We start from the raw sequence: 10365 nt of genomic DNA, 5'->3' as shown, positions 1-10365 counted from the left end.
TGTTCTCAAATGTCTTAAAGATAAACCTATCATAAGTGACATGGATAGTGGCACGAGTGTCGTACCGCCACTCTTGCACTTTCTCATTAATGGCATTGACCTCACTTGGTGTAGCCAGTCTTATTCGGTTGAACTCACTTTTGGCTCATTGCTGTGGCTCTTTTTGAACCTACAATCCCTTGCAAAATTACCATTCTTGCCACACATAAAGTAATGCCCTTTGGAGCTCTTGAATTTCCCTTCATTCTTTCTAGGTCCCAAAGGTTTGTCACTTTTGTCATGGGGCTTCTTATACCCTTTGCCTTTATTGTTAGGAGGCTTGGTCATTACAATGGCTTTGGAGGTCCCACCAATAGACTCATACACATGTGTATCCCTAGAACGAGACTCCTGCTCAATTCTTAGGTACTTGAGAATCTTTTCCAAAAGGATCTCCTCATTCTTGTGAAGAATTTTATTTCTATAGCCTCTCCAAGATGGAGGTAATTGGTTATTATTGTACCAACTAAGGGGTGCACAAAAAACTCATTGGGCCGAAGAACCCGGCCAACACAACCTGTTTATTGTGCTTATGGGTTAGTCTTCAAATGGGTCGAAGCCCAGCCGGTACATAAACTAGCAGGCCAAATATATGCGGCTCGGTGATGGGCTGAAGGAATTTAGACCCAATGAACCCAACCCGGATTGTACTACAGTTTCAATTATATATATTTATATATATTATATAATTAATAAGAGTATATAATGTAATGTTATGTTCAGTCCTAACCCTAAGATCACTAAACCCTAGCCTCACTTTGTTCCTCTTGTTGAGATTGGTTAAATATAATGGTTAAGATGTTTACACGTTGAGGTGCAAAACACTTAACGATTTTCACTTAAGTTGAAGTGAAAACATGAGATTATGTAGTAGGCATCTAAAAGTGACTTTTATGGATATAAAGTGATACATGGAGGTATCTAAGGATCCCCAAAAAGTTTGGTAGTATTTGGAGCAATTTTAGAACCATCAGAAGGGTCAAAAGTCAGAGGAGGTGGTGATGTGTCGCCTCCTAAGAGGTGTTGCATCGTCTAACGTGAAACAACACGTGAGCGGAAAAGCGTCCAAATGACGTGTCCGTACAAACACGCAAAATAAGCTCCAAATGACGATTTAATTATCTCTAATCATATTGGTTAGACCTAATGACGGTGCCTACACTATAAAATAGTTCTCATAGAGTTTTGGAAGACTTGATCACTCTCTCCAATCCCTCTCTAACCTCTCTCTCTCTCTCTCACTCTTGCTCTCAAAGACCAAAGTTTTATTCAAGAAACTCACCAAGTAATGCTTGACTTGCATGAGTTTTAAGGCTTGCTCAATCCCAAATATCATTCTACTTGGTTGAATCTTCAAGCAATTAGAGAAGGCTTGGAATAGAGATTTTAGACAACAATATTATTATCGTGTATAAGCCTTAGAAGTTCCCCAAGTTTGAAGATTCAAGTTGCTCAATCCAAAAGGTCATATCTCTCTAACCCTAATCTTGTATTTTATCATTCGATTGTGTTTATGTTGTTATTATTGATGATTAAATATTTTTAAGCTCATCTTATAATCATTTAATCACTTAATTCTTTGTTTTTCAAGATTTGCATTCATACCATGAGCATGGTCCTTTGATTATCAAGATTTGCATCCATACTTTGAATAAGGTTCTTGATTAGCATCTAGAGTTTGTAATATTGAACTTTTCATACTATGCATTGTTGATTAAGAAAGTTTAAAGCCATATATTCCCAACAATCAAAATCTCTATTTCTAATTACTTTCTTTTTGTATTTTGCATAATCTACAATGAAGGTCCATCTTCTACAACCTTCAAATCCTTGCTTCAAGATTTGGTTTGTATTGAACACATAAACATGAAAGATAAAAAAAAAAAAAGTTCTATTTGGATATTCTCTACATGAATGTGGATATGGATTCAAAGTCTTCATCAATAAAGGATGAGACAACTCAATGGGATTACATACTTAAGGAGATTGGTATCATCAAATTCCTTATTTCTAAATGTGTAGATTTTAAGAATTTGAATGAAATGTGTTTGCTGTCATATTTTTGTGAGTTTGAGATTATTGCTTATGTTAAGAGTACAATGGTGAATGTTAATGAACAATTCAATGGTTATTGTTATACTTGTTTTGTTTGTAAAATTATTGATCATCATGTGAGATATGGTAATTTTAAAGTTAACCATAATAAGATTAGGGTTAATATAATTGATGATGAGATCTTTGTGACCTTAATTGAATTGAATGCATTCGATAATGAATGCATGATAACCCTAAAGAGAATTGACATAATTCATGCATGTAGTGATGAGACAAATGCAACCTTAAGAGAATGTGAACATGTCAATGCAATTGATGATGAGATCATTGCAAAAGAAAGTGAAGATATTAAAGTCAATGCACTTGATGTTGAGATCATTGCAAACCTAAGTAAGGATACAAAGGTCAAAGTATTTGATGTTGAGATCATTGCAACCTTGAGTGAAGTTAAGGCAACCCAAGGAAAGGTGCAAGGATGGTGGTATGATACATGTGTCACCATTCATGCAACCTATAATAAAATTATTTTCAAAACCTTTGAAAGTGCAAAGGTGGGACTTAAAGTCCAAATGGGAAATGAAAAGAGATCCAAGGTACTTGGAAGGGGCTGCATTGATGTATTCTTCACTAATGAAAAGAAAGTGACCCTAACTAATATTTTTCATGTTCCCGATATGACTAGAAACATTGTGAGTAAAAGTCTATTTAGTAAAATTGGTATCAAAATGGAATTTGAATCCGGTAAACTCATTTTGACTAAAATGTGTGGGAAATGGTTATTCATGTGATGGAATGATCAAACTTTGTACTCTTGATAATGACAATAATAATATGACATCTAAATATTGTAATGTGATTAATTCTAGTTCTATTACTTTGTGGCATAATAGACTTGCTCATATAGGTTATAGCATAATTAAAAGAGTTGTTAAATGTGGATTGATTAATTGTGATGTGAAAGAGCATGATAAATGTGAATTATGTGTTAAATCTAAAATGGTAAAGAAACATTTTCCAAGTGTTGATAGATGTTCAAACTTGCTAGATTTAATACATAGTGATTTATGTGAACTGAATGACATGTTGACTAGAAGAGAAAATAGATACTTTCATGATTTTATAGATGACTGCTCTAGGTATACTTATGTGTATTTACTTAAGAGTAAGAATGAGGTATTTAATGCATTTAAAATCTATAAAGCTGAAGAAGAAATTCAATTGGAAAGGAAAATAAAGACTCTCAGAAGTGATAGAGGTGGTGAATACTTTTCAAATGATTTCACTGTGTTTTATGAACAACATAGCATTATACATGAATGCACCACACCATACACTCTACAACAATATAGAATAGCTAAAAGAAAGAATATGACTTAACTTGAGATGATTAACTCTATGCTTTTACATGCTAAATTGTGGGGTGAAGCTCTGCTTGCTGTGTGTCATATATTGAATCAAATTTATATGAAAAAGAACAATGTATCTCCATATGAGTTATGGAGAGGAAAGAAGCCTAACCTAGGCTATCTTAAAGTGTGGGAGTGCATTGCTTATTGCAAGAGTACAGATCCTAAAAGGACTAAGTTGGGTCCAAGGGTTGTAAAGTGTGCATTTGTTGGCTATGCCTCAAATAGCAAGGAAAATAGGCTATTAGACTTGAAGTCTAATGTGATAATTGAATCAAGAGAAGTGGACACGTTACATTGTGGTAACAACTCTCAAGAACCCACAAGTGTTGGAGAATCTCGTGAAGAGAAATATCCAAGGGTTGATGAGCAACTAATATTACCTCGGAGAAGCCAAAGGCTTAAGGAGTTGGGATCAATTGAGAAATGTTCTCAAGTAAGAATACTCTACGGTAGACTTGAAGAAGTCACATGGAAATTTCCTATGGTTCATCAAGTTGAGGAATATCCCAAAACCTACCAAGAAGCAATGTCTTCGAGAGACTATGTTTTTGGAAGGAGGCAATAAACGATGAGGTGGATTCAATTATGTAAAACCACACATGGGAATTGGTAGACATTTCACACGGTTCAAAACCAATTGGGTGCAAGTGGGTATTTCAGAGGAAATATCACACCGATGGCACATACAAATGTTGGGGTTTTATGCCCTAATTAAAACTCAATTTATTTGTAATCTCATTTTATTATCAATAAAATAATAGAAATCATTTTTGACTTGGTCGATCACTTTGCTCACATATTTTATTTTCATGATTATTTGTTTATTATAAACTTCTATTAAATCCCGAGCATATAGTTAATCATATTTATAGTGACGTAATCACAGTGGAATATAAATATGACTATATGTTCAAAATAAGTTAGTCCTAAGATTAGTCAATGCACAAGAGTTATATTGATTTGACAATCTATGATATGATCTACTTACACATTGTAGTATTATGTTCTTTCCAGAACATTAGCAAAGTAGATAAGATCAGATGTATTTGTTACATCGGGTTAGACCGATATTGAATTTAGATAGATAAGTAAATGTACCGTTATTATCTAATATAGTCATATCATAAAGCTGACCATAGGTCAATTCAATCTCAATTTTGAGTGGTTAGTATTCTAACTGATTGTATTATTCAAGTCCTTTGATTTCTTATTTACCAGTTTGCCCTACGGACTAGCCCATACTTACATCTTGGGCACTTGGTAGTATAATTGAGTGGGAGTGTTAATCATAGATATGAACATCTATAGCTTCTAGCAAGAAGTGAAATGATAAAAGGATGCGAATTTTTAAGGCATGAGGTTCTCTCTGGTTTCTCCATGGCGAGACGCAAGAAGACCAACCAGAAGCCTGCTACTAGATCTAAGGTGACTGAATCTCCTTTGGTCCAAGAGACTCGTGAGGGAAAAATGACTGGTTTAGATGAAGATTTGTCGGCTGTGGTGGAAGAGGTGTTCAAGGATTCTCTGGTGGATTTCCCAGAAGTTGGAAGTTTTGGGCCGATGGAAACTGATGAGGGATCATCTAGAGTTAAGAGGAACAGAGTGAACTGGAATGTTCTGGTTGATGGCGAAAATGATTTTCAAAGCCAGGCAAAAGAAAAATGGGCTCAGTTTCGGGAATTGTTACCGAATTAAGGAGGGGCTAGACTAAAATTTGAGGAATCCCTAATTCGAGAGGGCCAAAGAATTGCTCAGGTTGATTTGGAGGAAATCCAAGTTAAAACATCATTTTGGAACTCAGCTGTGATATGTATGGTTCTTGGAGCTAATCCACCCTTTGCTGTTTTTGAAGGTTTCATTAAGAGGATTTGGGGCAAGCTAGGTATTGACAGAATTGCTCGATTGAATGCTGGGTATACTCTTGTGAAATTTAGGGATGAAGCAACCAGAGATTTGGTTTTGGAAACTGGGGTCTCCATTTCAATAGGAAACCAGTGATTGTGAAGCCTTGGTCTGCTGATCTAGACACTCTAAGGTCAGTGAAATCTGTACCAGTTTGGATTAGGTTACCGGGGCTTGGGCTGCAATATTGGGGTACTAAATGTTTGAGTGCCCTAATGAGTACAATTAGGAATCCGATTCTAGTAGATAAAGTTACAAAATATCGATCTATGATGCAATTTGCTAGGGTATTAGTGGAGATAGAAATAACAGAGGAGGTTCCTAAATCAATTCAATTTCTCAATGAGAAAGGACAGCTAATGGAACAACTATTGGAGTTCGAATGGCTACCAACTCAATGTAAAGGATGCAAGGTTTATGGTCATACTGAGATGATGTGTAACAGGAAACAAAATGAAGTCCGGAGGCAGAAAGTCAGAAATGTTGATGAAGAGGCTAAGCAAAAACCCAAGGAGCTGAAATCATTAGCAGAGGCTACAGTTTTAGTTAATGGGAGTAATGCAGATGGTAAAAGGAAACTAGATGCTAAAGAGGTGTCTGAGTCCCAGGCTGTATCAGAGCCTCTTGGCAACTCGAAAGATTCAAAGTGAAATGAAGACAAGGCTATAAGGGATTCTAGAGATAGATTTCATTCTGACTGGACCACCCCTAAATGGGTGGGGGGTAATAAGAAGGTGGCTCTAAATACTCAGAACAAGCTGAAGAACTCCTATAGTGCACTGCAAGAGAAGATGTTGGAGGTTTCAAACTTGGGACTTTCTACAACGAATTTGTTTAATGGAGAGTCACAACATACTTAGTTGGAATGTCTGGGGCATTAATAAAAGGGAGAAGCAGAAGTCCCTTGTTCTTTTTGTTATGTGAATAAAATAGGATTAGGAGCCTTGTTAGAGACTAAGTTGCGTGGAAAAAAAAACTGAGGAAATGATGACTTCTTATTTCAGTGGCTGGAACTATTATACAGGAACAGCTTCTGAAGGAAGAATTCTTCTAATTTGGCAGGGGTTTAGTGTTTCTATTGAGATTTTGAAGGAAAGTGATAAGTTAATTCATGTCCTTGTTCAAGAAGTGAGATCTAATAAAAAGTTTTGTGTTACTTTTGTGAATGGTAGGAACTTGATTGAGGAGAGATTGCAGCTTTGGGCTGATCTATCTGGTTTGTGTTTTCCAGCCACTCCTTGGCTTTGTGACTGGGGATTTTAATGCGGTTTTTGAGGTTACTGATAGAGTTGGTGGTCGTAACTTTACTGCTTAGGAATTGCTGGATGCTCAAAAATGGAGAGCTTTAGGGTTGGTTGATGAGATGCGCACTAGTGGTTCACACTTCACTTGGACAAACAAGCAAGCTAATGAGGACATAATCTTCTCTAAACTGGACCGAATTTTTATAAATGAAGATTGGTTGGACTTGTTCCCTCAAGCTGAAGCTTTTGTTAACTGGGAAATGCTATCTGATCATTGTTTTTGCATTATCAAATCTGGAGCTGCCTTGAACTGTGGTGTCAAACCGTTTAGATTTTTTAATATGTGGACTGATCATGATAATTTTAGAGAGACAGTGATGCAGAGCTGGAGCAAACCTAGTAAGGGTTATGGTCTGGAAAGAATAATGAGGAAATTGAATAGGCTCAAGCATGTCCTACGCAAGTTTAACAAGAGAACTGTAGGTGATGTTGTGCAGAACTATACTAGGGGTGTTCATAAAACCACCCACACCGCACAAACCGCCCACACCGCACCGCAATTTGCGGTTTAGAATCCTTCGCGGTGCGGTTGCAGTTTGTATTTTTGCCAAACCGCGCGGTGCGGTGCGGTTTGCGGTTTTAAATTTTATAAATGCGGTTCAAACCACACCGCACCGCATCACTATATATATATTAACTTTTTTATATATTTTTTTTTCAATTTTACTACATTTAAAGTTAATGCATAAATATTTATATAGTATAATATAATATACACAATATCTAGAAAGAAATATAATGTTTCATAGGATGCTAACACATATTCTACTTCAATCTAAAGATATTCCTCCTTAATTAAAATAATATTTACTTTTATATTACATTTTTTATTTGTTATGAGTTTGTTATATTTTTATTGTCTTGTTTAAAGTTTATTAGCTTGTTGTACATTTAATTATTTTGTTAAACACTTTATGGTTATGAGATTTATTATGAATCTTTCTTAATTATAATATTTAATTGTTAAATTATTTGGCGATAGGTATAAACTGCCAAAACCGCACCGCACCGCACCACACCGCATTTTTGTGGTGCGGTTTTATGCGGTTTGAGGTCTATGTGGTGCGGGTTGCGGTTTGGAAAATTGTTCAAACCGCATATGCGGTTTGGTCCAAAAAATTAGAGAAAAACTGCACCAACCGCACCACGAACACCCCTAAACTATAATATAGCTAAGGAGAACTACCAAGCTGCTCAAATTCATCTCCAATGTGACCCTCACTCAACAGTTCTGCAAAGAGAGGAAAGGATAGCTGGTGAGAAATTCTCTAATCATGCTAGAGTATATGACAGCTTTCTTAGACAGAAAAGTAAAGTTAATTGGCTTCGTTATGGTGATGATAATACGACCTACTTTCACGCTTGTTTAAAACAGAGAAGGGCATCTAACCGTATCACTTCTTTTGTTAGTGAGACAGGCCAGTTAATTGAGAGGTTTGAGGATGTAGTGGCTGACTTTGTGAATCACTTTCGAAAAATTTTGGGAAGTCAGAGTACTGCTTCGGTGCCTATTCAGAGGTCTTGTTTCAGTAATGGTAACATCTTATTATTGGACCAGCAGCTTTGTTTGATAAAGTCGTTTACTAAAAAGGAAGTGGAAGAAGCTTTGTTCAGTATTAGTCCAATTAAAAGTCCGGGTCCTGATGGGTATGGATCGGGTTTTTTCAAAGCCATGCGGAAGGAAGTGGGAGCAGAAATTTCTGAGGCCATTTTGGATTTCTTTAATCGGGGTCTGCTGCCTGAAGAGATGAATAAGGCAACAATTTCTCTGATTCCTAAGATTGAAACCCCCACTAAGGCAGTGGATTATAGACCCATAGCATGCTGTAATACTATCTATAAATGTATTTCTAAAATGCTAAGTGGTAGATTGACTAAGGTTCTTCCTTTTCTAGTTAATCAAAATCAAGGAGCCTTTGTTAAGAACAGATTGTTGGCGCATAATATTCTTATACTTCAAGATATCATTAAAGGTTATAAAAGGAAAAACATCTCTCCTAGATGTGTGATGAAGATAGACCTGAGCAAAGCTTATGACATGTTAGATTGGCAGTTTTTGGAGGATATTCTCATTGCTTTCTGTTTTCCCAACATATTTATTAAGTGGGTGATGACTTGTTTGAAGGATACTTCTTATGCTATCTTGATGAATGGCAGGATTCAAGGGGGCTTTAGAGGTAAAAAAGGTCTAAGACAAGGGGACCCTATTTCTCCTTTGTTATTTGTGCTAGTCATGGAATATTTTACTCGACTTCTCTGTCAAGCTTCCCTAAACAAGAATTTCAGATATCATCCAAAGTGTAAGAATCTGAAAATAGTTAACCTATGCTTTGCTGATGATTTGGTGATATTTTGCAAGGGAGTTTCTAACTCGGTTCAGATAATTAAAGATTATTTTGTTGAGTTCAGTTTGGCATCTGGTCTGTCAGCCAATTTGGAGAAATCTCAGGTTTTCTTTGGGGTTTTGGCTGAGTTAGAGACTAAATAGCTGTTAAATAAGCTCCAATTTGTTGAAGGGTGCTTTCCATTAAAGTATCTTGGAGTTCCTCTTCGGACTACAAAATGGAAGGCTGGCGACTGTGCTATTATTATCAAAAAGATCCAGCTGAAGCTTCACACTTGGTCTAGTCACCATCTCTCTTTTGCTGGGAGGGCTCAACTGGTTAATTATGTTCTATTAGGTATCAGATCATTCTGGATGAGTATTTTCATTCATCCCAAGAGTGTTATCAAGGAAATAGATCAATTATGTAGAACTTTTCTCTGGGGGACCAAGGACAATATCAGGAACCAAAGTAAATTTCATCTTTCAGCCTGGGATCAAGTTTGCCTGCCTAAGAGCCTGGGTGGTCTTGGTTTTAAGGAAGGGGCCAAATGGAATAAAGTGTTACTAGCTAAGTTTGTTTGGGATATATCCTCTAAACAAGACATTCTTTGGGTGAAATGGGTAGATTCCATTTATCTTAAGGGGCAGAATTTCTGGGATTATAAAATCCAACAGGTTGTGAGCTGATACTGGAAAAAGATTGCCAATTTGAGATCTTTTTTTTCCTTTAAAAACCTGGAGGAGGCAGCTAAGAATAGCAAGATTAGTTTGAGCACACTTTATAATCGAATGCTTAATAAAGATAGAGTGCCTTTTGCTAATGTGGTCTGGTGTACTATAGTTGTGCCTAAACATAGATTTATATTGTGGCAAGCTACTCTAGGACACCTTCTCACCCGTGACAAGCTATCTCTCTGCCACTTGAAGTTAACTTCCTTACTCTGCCCGGTCTGTGAAGAGAAGCAGGAATCACATTCCCATCTGTTTTTTGCTTGTCATTTTTCTCAGCAGGTTAGAGCCAAAGTGGAGGAGTGGCTGGGAATGGATATATGGCTGAGTAGGTATGAGGAGTGGAGCTCTTGGATGGTTGGAAAGCCTAAGGGCCTGAAACAAAAATTAGCTGCTGTTGCACTGGCAACAGCTGTGTATCTGGTTTGGTGGAACCGAAACAAATGTATTTTTGACTTTTGCTCAATGTCTGTAGGCTATATTGATCAATTGATCAGGTTTTATTTGAAAACTAGACTAACTAGGCTTCCTAAGCTGAAAGTTAAGAAAAATGACTTAGCTTTTTTTGAGAATTTTGTTCAGTTGTAAGGTTTGTTGTCTG

This window comes from Humulus lupulus, chromosome 1 (assembly GCF_963169125.1).
Source record: "Humulus lupulus chromosome 1, drHumLupu1.1, whole genome shotgun sequence".
Classification (NCBI taxonomy): domain Eukaryota; kingdom Viridiplantae; phylum Streptophyta; class Magnoliopsida; order Rosales; family Cannabaceae; genus Humulus; species Humulus lupulus.
The sequence above is the reverse complement of the archived record's forward strand: the minus strand, read 5'-3'. Positions refer to the sequence as shown.